The sequence below is a fragment of the Lathamus discolor genome, chromosome 17 (assembly GCF_037157495.1).
Source record: "Lathamus discolor isolate bLatDis1 chromosome 17, bLatDis1.hap1, whole genome shotgun sequence".
Lineage (NCBI taxonomy): Eukaryota > Metazoa > Chordata > Aves > Psittaciformes > Psittacidae > Lathamus > Lathamus discolor.
Window position 1 is genome coordinate 6,148,259 of NC_088900.1, and position 12,198 is coordinate 6,160,456.

The 12,198-nt window shown below is 49.4% G+C and overlaps 1 long non-coding RNA gene across 1 annotated transcript; it reads left to right on the forward strand.

Annotated features, from left to right (window-relative positions):
* The first annotated feature begins 391 nt into the window (after nucleotides 1-391).
* On the forward strand, nucleotides 392-9,699 carry LOC136023150 (uncharacterized). The gene is made up of 5 exons (XR_010616493.1): nucleotides 392-410; nucleotides 6,737-6,893; nucleotides 8,332-8,409; nucleotides 8,731-8,948; nucleotides 9,223-9,699. It is a non-coding gene; the product is annotated as an uncharacterized LOC136023150 (long non-coding RNA).
* Nucleotides 9,700-12,198: the final 2,499 nt, after the last annotated feature.

Sequence of the window (12,198 nt, forward strand, 5' to 3'; positions counted from 1 at the left end):
TTTTCTCAGGACACAAATACACTCCAGAGACATGGACATGATCCATTCCTGAGGAGGTGTTATGGGGTACAGACAACATGGGTTAAAGACAGCATCCCACAGGCTCTCACTGCACAGCGAGGGTCCAAGTCTTTAACTCTCTTTGCAAGGTGAAGGGGTTATATCATCACTGCAGCCCTGCCACCTTGCCCAGGGGTTCTGTGTGTTACTGGGAGGACTTAATGCAGCAAATCTGACTTCTGAAGGGAAGACAGGCAGGAAAGAGGGGCAAATGCGTGCAGGTGGGGCAGGTAGCAGGGCTGCTGGGATGCTCATTGCCCTCAGTTGGGGCAGGGCCTGCATTAGGGCCCTATAAAAACTGAGAGGGAAGAAGTCCTTATTTTCAGGTATGGACTGAGCTGAGGGTAGAGGTGAGTGCAGTGGCTGCAGCTGTGTGCGCTCTGCAATGCTGAGGTGGGTAAGGGGTCCTAACAAGAGGTACAGGGCAGCAGAAGGCAAAACTGACTTTGCATAAATAAGTAGCTTTACCCCCAGTGATTTCTGGCCTTATGGAAATGTATGTTTTCAAAGGGTGGAAATAACAGTGTTCCTGTAACACCAGCTGCTCCTGCCTTCCCTGGGGTGCATGGGTCAACAACCAGCTCTGGTCTGTGCTGGGGAAAACATGACAAATGCCACAAGTCTTTGTTCGTTGCTTCCGTTTCATTTCACCAAGCTTGGCAAGTCTTGCTGGAGTGAAAGGAAGGAGGCAAAGCTGTTTAGGAGTAAAGACCCTGGAACCTTGCTGAATGTGGAGCGCAAAGTCAGAGCTGACCCTGGTGCAGTTATGTTGTGGTAATACCACTGACTTGGGAGGTAAAGGGACACAGGGGTGTCTGAAATCCGTCTGCCCCGCTGCCTCTCGGCTGCACACTGCCACAGGGACGCACAGCTCCTGAAGGTGTTTGTCAGTGCAGAAAAAGAACTCTTTTTTCCTCCTTGCTTGCGAACACAGGGCTGACTCATAATCGCACAGATGACAAAAGCAAAATTTCCCCTAGCATTGGGAAAAATGATGGTTTTGTGCATATGCAAACCTTCCTTTTGTCATACCGGGGATTCGGTGAGAAAAGCCATCTTTAGGCTGAAATAACAGCGTATTTGTTCCAGTGTTCTCTTAGGGGTGATTTATTGGCAAGCTGCTTTTTAAAGCTTAGTGACTTTACTGAGTTAAATATGTGAGTAATGCTTGCTGCAGAACGGGAGTCTGTTAAGTCATCCCTTCTCCTGCACTGTTGGTGTCTATTACTTAAGGTACACATACAGAACAAAATACTATATATGTGTTATGTATGTGTGTGTATATATATACACACTCACTTTAGCCAAAAGGCAGCTCTGGTAAAGAACAATAGAGCTGATAGGTATTGCGGTGAAGGAAGATGTTGCACTCAGGATGCTGTGTGGTGGTTCCAGCAAGCAGAAAGGACAGAAAAGTTCCCGGTCTGTGACTGACAGTGTTGGCTTTTGAACGCTGTGCCCTGCGGTTCGTTCCTGTTTAATTAGGCGCTACCAGCATAGCCTAATATGGAGTTATATCCCCAAAGCTGCTGGGAAAGCTGAGTGGTACCTGCCTTAACTTCAACCAGCTAACTGCATGTGCATGAGTACCTTGCGAACTTTACGGCTATGCAGAATACTAAAGCTTTCACTCAACGTTTCACGCTATCCGGATTGCCGGGGCTTTCTAACAGCGGTGTCCGGTTTTGGCTGTCGCAGTGCCTAAAGGCGAGCCGCAGATGTTCAGCCAGGCACCCTATTAGCGCCGAACAAAAGCTGTCCTCTGCCACAAAGCGTTGCAGGAGCCAGCCCTACTTCAGCTGTGCCTGAGGGCTCCCGTTTGGGATCATCGTTCCTTTGTTATCTCAAATAAACAGGAGGAACAAAAGGAGGCAAGTGGTGGATGCTCTCAGGTGTCATTTGTTTTCGTCCTTGGCTCGGTACCATCTGGAGTAATTCTACAAGAATTATTTATTAATATTGAAATCTGTCAGAGGTTTTAATTGCGGTGCCGTTGCTGATGTTTGTGGGAAAACTTCAAATAACCATAGTGGAAACACTAACGTTTTATGAGGCGTTGCATTCCCCTTCCACATCAGAAAGTGGTGTGAGGAATTATGTGCTACAGTCCATGCAATAAACCTGGGACATTTTGCTCCTCCTGCTGAATGCTGTCACTTGTGAGGTATTTAAAGCAGAAGACTTGTCCTTCCTGTCAGCCCCATGTAGTTTTGACTAATTGGAGCTCAAACGGCTTCAAAAGAAGCAGAATTAAAATCTTGACAGAACCTGGCAAATGGGTGAACCTGGAAACGCGGGAGGATGGTTTCTCATCTGACATTCCTGCATTTACTTAAGAATTAGCTGTTACTTACACTGCAGAGCCCTTCCCTGCCTGACAGCTCAGGCTCCATGAGAGGTACTGCGGGGCTCCCGTCCCTTCCCTTCAGCTCCTAACTTGGCTGAAAACATCCCCAACGAAGTCGCTCAGGTTAAAGTTTCCATGCGCTGTCTCCCCCCGGCTTTCGCTGCCGGGTGCTTTGGGCTGAGCAGGAAGGGAAGCGGCACAAAAGCCTCACCACCGAGGAGGCAGTTGTTGATAAGCCGTTAAACACCTAAAATCTAACTACTGATACAGCCCGAGCTTTCGTGCGTTTGCAAAGGTTTGTTACCAAACGATGCCTACTGAAACAAACGTGCTCATTAGCCGCGTTGGAAATAGGGTGGAAATAATAGCCCGGTTGTCTACACTTGTGCTATTTATGCCATAACAATAACGATACTTTGCTGAGAGAAATGCTGAGGGCGTGTTATTGTCTGGACTGGGGCTTTGTGTTGTGGTGGCTCCGGTGCTCATGGTGATAAAGCGAAGATGCAGACTGAATGTGGTTGGGATGTGTTTCCTCCCGTCCCCCCCCCCCCCCCCCCCCCCGAGACTCTTATGACAGTGATGAACATGTTTGGTATCGGGGAGTCGGGGAGGGAAAGTTACTTATTGCTTATCCAGGGCTGTAGTTTATTGCTAGTATTTGCCACCTGTATCCGACTACCCCTATCTCACATAGATGTATTCTTAACAGCACAAACTCTATTTCAGCATGGGATGAGGAAGGATGGGGTCATATCTGTGTCTAGATGCATGATGCATTTTTGACTTTGCAGCCTGGAGAAGGGCAGACTTAGCTCCAGGTGGGCAAGTGGGTGCCTGGTGGGAAAGGAGACATCGGGATGTGAGCAGACAAGAGAAAGCAGACTGCCGGAGCTGAGAGCTTCTTGTAGGGATCTCTGCAGCCCTGTGTTCTCTCTCCGGGCTTGCCGTGCCTGGCTGGGATTCACAGTACTTAGCCATGCTGTAGTGTTTAAGAGGCGTTTTGCCTTTGCAGCCCTGCATGGGGCATGCTCCTTCTCCACACTCACCATTCAAGCACCATAGCAGTGTTTATGGAAACACTTCTCTCGGTGCTCTCTGGAGCAGGACTTGGTTTGTTGCAGAGGCTCCTGGATGAGCCTGGCTTCACAAGCAGATCAATGTGATTCATTCTGTTACTCCATAGGTTTTCTGTTACCCCAGTGATGCTCCTGGGTTCGCACCAGACCTTACTGGTGCTGCCAGAAGAACAGAGATCATAGCAAGATCTTCCTGTGCTTCTCCTTGCTACTTCTTCCCTCCATGCTACTCGGACCGACTCTTAGTTGTGGGGGTATCTTGTGTGTTCTGGTTTGACTGATGCTGCGTGGGTTTAACCTGGGTAGAAGCTCTTTGAAACGGTTTTCTCAAGCTAAATCTATATTTCAGAATAGCTTTTCGTAATTCTGTAGTCACAGTCAGCATCTTTATCTACATGAGCAGGGACTGTGATTACAGTTAATTAAAATGTATAATTAGTTCATTAGATGCCATAATGTGGATTAAGAAATAGGCTGGATGAATGAGCTTCAGGGTTTTGGTTAACAGCACTGGCCATGATTTTGTGTCCCTCTCTTGTGAAGGGGAAGAAGGGAATGCTGAGCATACAGCCAGGAAGCGAGTATGGGAGAAACGATGCTGCTGGTTGGCATTTTATTTCTCTTTAATGAGTTTATTTTTTATCTCCCTCCTAAGAAAGTCTGTTTTAGTAGCCTCTAATTCAAACATCTTGCAAGGCAAGGTGGGCAGCAATACCCACCTACTACTGGATACAACTTTTCTTGCTGAGTGAGAAGCTGCTGAGCTGAACAATGACACATTTACATGGAATACTGTCAAGTTAACTGAGCAGAAAAGGTGAAAGCTTCCCTTGAGTGCACGGAGTTAATTTTATCAGGTTCCCAGTGAGCTCTAATGAGAGCCAGGAGCCCCATATATCTTCACAGGTGGATAACTTTCTGGCAGGACCTCTATTGCAACTAGATTTTATACCTTCTAGAGCCAAAGCCCTGCCAAGGATGTATCCCCAGGGAAACACTTGATGCAAAAACATTCTGCAAATGCAACACTTCTCTCTGAGGTTAGAAAGAGCCAGAAATGGAAAATTCTGGACTTCCATGACCCCTCTGGGAGCTGAAGGGCAGAGCAGAGAGTGATTTTTCACAGCTCTGTCCTGCAGATGCAGCCAGGAGCATCATCAGCCTTTGTGGATGCTGCAGAGTCAGAGGTGGGCACAAGCCTGGCCACAATTGGGCAATGCCAGCTGTATGTGTTAGAGATGCTTCATGTCAAACAGGCCCCTGTTAGGGAGCTATATTTGTAGAGGAAATAAGCAATTGCACTTGTTTTACTAATGCAAGACTGCTGGGACGAAACCCTGGTAGAAACATCCCTGGAACAGAACGGAGGCAGGAGAGCAGGGTCCAGGGTTCACTAGAAGCATCTGCTGGAACTGCAGGCTCTGACAGCTGATTAAGATCTTGCTGACCCTTGCCTCTCCCATGCCCCCTGGGGAGGAGAGGAGCTAATGGGGTGGAAGGCTGTGGCAGAAGGCTGAGGGCTCTGCAGGTCAGGCGGATGCTTTGCTGCTGGATTTGTTCAGGCAGCGGAGTTCCCTGCAGGAGGAGTACATGTGGGCTGCAGAGACTGAGAAGTATCTGCCTGGGCCAACTGAGTCAGGCTTCCCCTGGCACCCTGCTTTGGGAGCACCTTCAGGCTGCAGGAATGAGCATCTCCTGTGCTGTAAGTGGTCACTGGGAGCACCACCCTTACCTTTCCCTCCTTCACTTTCAGTAGGTCTGATTCAACGTGTACTTGAGCCACATTTCCTGCTCCTGCAGCTTCATGGGATGGCTTTGCTACAAAGGTGCACCGTGCTTTGCACAGCAACAAAACAAAGGAAAGAAAGCAGGAATGGGAAGAGTCATTCATGATGGGATTGCTTTGAAAAGACTAAAATCTGCTTATTGGTGTGATGGTCTGCATTTCTGAGAGCTGGAGAAATGAGCTGTGTTCATTAAAATGCAGTTATTTGGCAAAGGGAACTTTAGCCTGGTGGCACTGAACTGCAACATCTCTTGCACTGATGTTTCAGTCAGTTGCAGCCTGCAAATGTGCAGAGCAATTGGCGCAGTAGCACAGTAGGAATCATCAGCTTGTCTGCTCCTGGCATAGTAGCACATGTCCAAACGCACAACCCCATCCTGCTTCCTCATGGCTCTTAGTGCCATCTTATGACAGGGTTTACTAGTTACACACTTGGGTTTCCTCTTCAGTAGCTTTCTGCAAACCTTGCCAGGGCAGGATGTGAGGATTACTTGTATTTTCTGCTGGTGTTTTCCAAGCCAAAGCGTATGAAATTGCTGAAGACTTCAGAGTTGGGTGTTTTCGGTTTGGGTTTGTTGTTGGATTGAACAGGTTCAGCTCCCTGCTGCAAGCGAGGCAGTGACGCTGCGCCGCAGCAGGCGAGACCTGGCAGCCCTTTAGCCACTCTTACACATTACATCAGGCAGTGACTTCATCTGGGCTGCCAGAGGAGAGCAAGTGGGCACCGTATTTAACAGCACGCGTGGCAGGCTGCCTGTCTGCAGCTGCTGGCTGGGACGCGAGGCCAGCCTGGGTCACTGCTTGTCTCTGCCAGGGTTCATCTGATCTTCTCCGTGTCATCTTCACTGGCAAATGGCTGCAGCTTCCAAATGGAAAGTGTTGTGATGCTGGTAAGGGGCTGAGAGAAAGCGTTCTGCTTGTGCCTTGCTGAGGCAAACTGAGCACAGGCTCCTTTAGCTGTAATCTGAGGGACAGAGCTCCTATTGACAGGGCTATCTATGCTGTGCTGTCATCCTGGTCCCTGTAGTGTTCCTCATGCAAGGATCAGCCAAAAGAAGAGTGCTGCAGGGTTTATTCCATGTCCCAGATGCTGTCCCACATCCTGACTGCTCCCCATGGGGTAAGTTCCCTGGGGATGTACTAAGGCTGTGATTTACTGCAGTGTCTATGGGAACAACTGAGAGAGAAATGATATCGAGACTCCTGAAGGTGTCTTTCCCTCTTCCCTTCCTGGGATTTAGTAGGTCCTCGGCAACTTGCAAGGGCAAAGAGTCAGCTGCAAAGTAACAAAACGTACTGTCTTTGGAACAGAAAAGAAGGAACATAATATTAATTGCTCCTTAACAACTGCTCTTCCTTGAGTCATCTCTGAGAAGAAATCCCTGAGGATCTCTTTGTGCTGGAACGTGATACGGTGAATGAAACCATTTTATCCCTGACATCTTGAAATTCTGCATTTCCTAGGTGATTGATGGGAATCCAGAGCTCAGCCTCTTCTGGCTGCCAGGCCTCTGAAGAAGCACCAAGCCGTAAGGATCAAACAGTGTTGCATCTTGCAAGTCACCTGTGAGGATGGCAGTGATAAACTGAAGGCACAGAAGATGAAGATGTCCTGCTCAAGGTTAGCCTTAAGAGTTTCCCATCTCTTCTTAGAGTTACAGCATCCAGTGGAGTGAGGACACATTTCCCTCTGCTAGAGATAAAAACAGGCTGCAGAACTTGCAGGCTTATTGCATTTCTATGCTGTCAGAGTACTTTTCCAAGCTTTAATTTAGCTCAGTCTCTGGCCTTTTGCTTTATAACCAGCAGGATGTCTGATCTGATGTGGGAAGCACAGGGTGTTTGAGGAAATGACAGTCACAAGACCTCTTGTTCCCTAAGATATGGGAACCTGGGAGGTGGTGAGGGCAGAATCCTCACCCTTGCCATTAGAAATCTTGGTATTTGCTGATGTGGAGCAAGAGCCTTTGGTTTCCTCATCATGCAAGACATGGCCTCTGCCCATGCCCCAGACCTGCGGAAGGCAGTGCAGTCTCTGCAAAGAATTGCCTCTAAATTGCCTCTGCTTCATGTGGTGCCAGCTGCTTTTTAAGTAAGTGATTGTATCGGGTTATTATGGTGGCTCCTTTATTCAATTCCTTGTCCAGAGACACTGGTTTTCCTGAAATTGCCTTCTCAGCTCTAATCATTACATAGCAAATTGCCTTGGGAGAGAGGCTGGAACAGAGCAGGGTCCAGCTGAATGCGAATCCACGCTGAGCTGCCCCCAGGGTGAGAGCTGCGGGTATCCTGGGAGCTGCAGGCTGCAGCAGGGATGCTGGTCATGGCTCCTGTTCATGCAGGGCTATTCACTGCCTTTGGGATGATCACCTCAAGAACAGAGGATATGAAAGGAACCATTACCATGAGCAATATGGTGGCAATGTGTCAAGTTTAGAGTAACAACCTTTTACTCCATGGAAGTGTCCTAATAGGATTGTCAGTTTGTATGAAATGTGGAATGACATGTGGGTCCATTAAACAGGGTAAACACATACAGGGTATCAATTATCTTCCTTCAAGTCACTACAGCCCACTGCCTGAGGTTCGAAAGAGTCTGAGTGAATAGTTTCCCACTATGAGGTTTGGCTTATCAGCCTCTTGTGGAACAAGATGCAAGGTAAGAGGGATGGTTGCTCAGCTCTCATCTGGCAGGTGCTATTTCTTATGGTGACATGAGTGTGATGTTTTGCAAGTCTCAGATGAAACACTGCCAGAAGTGCAACAGCAGGCCTAGGGCAAACCGCTTTACCCTCCTTCCAGAGATATCTAACTGGGAATAAAAGGGGATCAGGACAGGCAGATAGTGGTGAAAAAGGCTCAGGAAGCACTTGTGGGGTGAGAGGGTTGGGAGGCTGTTTGGATGTTAGTATTAATTGTATTTTTTTGAGCACAGCATCACTGCTGGGAAAACACAGTCCTGACATCCAAGGCTCATTATCCATGATGAGATTTGGCAGGCTGCTTCCAGGATTAGGCAGGTTTTCGGCTGTTGCTTTTGGCCATTTCTCTCATTACAGGCTTACAGCAGCTGCCTTATCTTGCGCAGAAGCACTTTTATTAGACAGGAGACTCAAGGGAGAAAGAGAAGAAATGAGGTAAGGAGGGAAATAATCCAACAGAGGGCAAAAGGCTCAGGAGAAGTGATGCTCTGGGGTGGTGGCCCCCTTGCCTGTTCCCTCTCTACAGGTGGGAGCCCTGGAGAGCTCTTGGCCCTGTTTAGGCCAAGGTGGGAGCTCACAACTTAATGCCACTATTTCTACCAAGCAGATGGAGCAGGCAGGAAAACACTGTGAAATGCAGCTCCTGGATTCAATAAATGATCATTTCCCCTTTACTGCCCTCCACAGCTCCCTGCCCCCAGCTATTGCACAGCTTTCTGCTTTAGCAGACTGAGATTGGATGTGCTTTCGTTCTAGATGAAATGAATCCTGCCTTGCTCGATGCTTTCTTGGCTGCTTTTTATTGGGCCTTCTCTTCCCAAGTTCCTCTGGGATAAGTCCTGAGCTTTTCCAGGCTTCCAGCGTTTTGCATTGGCAGTCTGCAACTTCACACTTCGGCGCTTCGTATGTAAGAACTTAAACGCCGGATCCCCCTCGGAGCACAGAACAGGAGCTCGCATATTGTGTTTCACCTGGTAAGCATCAGACGCTTGAGCTTGGCTGCAGTCTGAGGCACTGAATCCAGCAAATATTGCTGGGAGCTCCCAGCCCTAATTAAAACTGAAATACTGCTCTGCCTGTAGCAGGGCTGCCCAGCTGTGACAGCCTGAATGGGAGCGCTCAGGGACTGCAGGAAGGGGTTTAAAACATCTCCTTGAGACAAGAGGCAGAGCCTGTGTCAGCGAGAGGGGTGCTTTAAATCCTGATGAGTGAAACTCATTTTTGTTTGGGGTTTTTTAATCCTCTTAGCCCTGCTGGCTACATCCCAAAGGAAGAACTCAGCTTTTGCATGGGGAAGGATGTAACTATCAGCACAGGCTAAAATGACCAATTGAACTAAGTGATATTCAGCCACTGGCTGTTAAAGCTGCTTAGAAAACTCCAGGTATTGGGCATTAGGGCTAAAACTCACCCAGGGTGACACCTTTTGGGGAGGAGACTGGTTCTTGATTCATTAATCCTGCATGGAACATGGAAGGGCAGTTTGTGATGCTACCATTCAACCGCAGGCAGCAGCTGCCATCCATACCCATAGAGCTGCAGAGCTGCAGCATCCAGGCAGTCCCTTTTCCCAGGCACCTCTGTGGCTGGATAACAGATTGCTGCTGGGCAGCAGGCTGTGAGACCTGTGCAGCAGGGCACCTGGTGAGGAGCTGCTGGCTTGAAGAGCCAAGCTCTGGGCTTGTTCTAGATTCATATCCCAGCTTGGAAATGACCGGCAGCATCTGAGCTGAGCTGGAGAAGAATGCATGTGGGTCAGGTTTACATGTGCAGTTTTATGTGCCCATAAGTGACCCTTTCTTGTTAATCTCAGCAGAACTGAGTAACTGCAGAGAATTTTTGCTTGTTATTGCACAAGTTCGAAGTAAGTCATTTGACAAACCATAGACCAGGTCTTCATGCTGTATATAGCCGTGACTTTATCCTCTTTGGTGTTACAGCAGCATGAGCTAACATCTGGCTTGTTGCTCTGCAGCTGTGCTCTGCTCCCTATTCTCAGGTGGGAAAAGGAAGTCTATTTCAAAGGGAATAAGTTAGAAAAATGACAAAGGAAATGTCTCATGCTTCACGGTGTCTCTGCTACCTGTCAGGCATTCGTGTAACCCAGGGGCATTTCCGCGGTTGTCAATGTCCGTAATCACTGCTGCTTCTTTTGTACTCTGTTTTTCTACAGAACCACAGAAAAATGATGGAAACCAGGAGGAAAAAGCTACAATGCTCTTCTCCTCCCTACCCTTTACATCACTGTGTCAGTGTCTCATTTGGAAAGCACTCTCATTTTAGTCACTATTTTCTTATTGCAGGCAGGCAGAATTGATAGAAATATTGATCTTCCTTTAATGAGTTTTCAGAGGGAAAAAGCGAGCATGACTCAGTGGTGAGGTGCTATAGACTGACTGATGTGTCTTCTTTTTTACCTGCTGCTGATGTGTATTTTGGGAAGCTGCTGTTTTACCATTTTCCTTGCATAGCTTGATCCTTGCTTTGTGTTTTGTTGCTTGCAGTGAAGGCGTTTGCATTTTGCTGGCTGCTCAGAGCCTGCGTCTTGATTTAACTTCTGCAAAGGGGAGCTTACCGAGGCACGGGATGCTCAGAGAGGAGATGACCCGAACTGGTCCTGCAGTGACCTCGGGCTGGTGCTTGGCAGCAGGGAGGAGAAGCCAGGGTGACTCCATCCTTTCCCCTGAGCCCCAGAACAGGGCAAAGCGTTTCTGAGGCTGGTTTCTGCACACCTCGGCTCTTGCCTCACTGGCGCTCCCTGGTCCTCCAGCACCATCTACAGTCCTCTGTACACTGAGGAGATGTTCCAGTGCCGCCAGGTCCAGGCCAGCCATGGCTCAGGCTACTGAGCCAAGGTGATGATTTGGGGGGATCTCTGCAGCCTTGTCCGTTGCCTCTTGGCTTCCTGGATGATGGGATGGGGGTGGTTGCAAGGCACCAGGCCGTCCAAGGAGCTGCCTCAGGGAGTGGTAACCCACACCTCAGCACAGATCTTGAGCAGCGCTGCAGCATGCAGCTCCTGTGGCACTGTGCTTGCTCCCCGGGAGCCGACAGGCATCCCTGCTGCTCGGCACAGCTTGCATTTGTGGCACAACACATGTGATGCTCTTCATCGACAGCCTGAACCTGCGAGACGCCGCGACCATGAAATATTCATGGGAATTTCCTTGAGTAAATAGCATTAAAAATTCATTGATATTTTGAGCAACAAACCATCGGTTGCATCTCTCAGGGATGGAGAAGTATGTAAATAACAGCAGCCTTTCTTTCATGAGGCAATGATTTACATGCGCTTCAACTACCTTTTGGTTTTGAGGCTGAAATCTGCCTTTCCTCATCTTCTCCCAGCTTAGGACATTTTGTTCCTCAGCTCCCCAGCTTGAGCAGCGTATTCCTGGGAGCAGAGGGATGGGGAGGGCGGGAGAGGGGCCTGGAGCAGGCTCCCTCCATTGCGGCCGCTGTGCGGGGCGCGTGCGCAGCCCCGTGCTGGAGCGTGCAGTGGGAAACCTGAGCTGCTTGGACGAGCCCCGTGGGCTCGGCTCCTGGGGCTCGGCAGCAGGATTTGCTCCAGGCTGTCATGGTGAGAAAGGCTCCCTCGCCTTGGCAGTGTGGGCAGCGGGGTCGTGGCTTGTGCCCCTCCACGAGACATGGGCTTTGCTGCTGGACCCCTACCCAGGACTCTGCTCTTTGCCCTAGAGCCCAGCCTTAGCTGAGCAGCTCCCTGGCAGCCCACTTCACACCGAGGATGCTGTGCAAAGCTGGAACCCGGCAGCTGAGGCAAGGAGGGAAGAGAGGAGGACACAGGCCTCTCTGGGGCACGGTGGGTGAGCATTTATGGGTTTTGGGAGCAGGGGGGCCCTCGGAGTCGTGATCTCCTGCAGAACCCATGGCCTTAGCTCACCTCTTCTTAGCATTGCAGGGAAAGGATCAGGCAATTCCTGGAAACAGGTGTATAACATCCCAGGGGCTTGATAGTGCCATGAGAGACAGGCGAGACCGTGCTAATCCTCTCTCTGTCTCTGTTTCTTAAAGGTTTTCCTCATGCATCTCTCCAGACCCTTTGCACCATCAGGAGGCTGCTCCTGCTGCTTGTGGTCACTGGGCTGCTGGTGGGGACAGCGGCTGGAGCATGGCTCCTAGGTCAGTGTCTTCTCCAGGGCAGCCTCATCCTGCAGCCAGAGCCCTGCCACCGAAGTGGTGATGGGAGCTCCTTGGTTAGCGAGC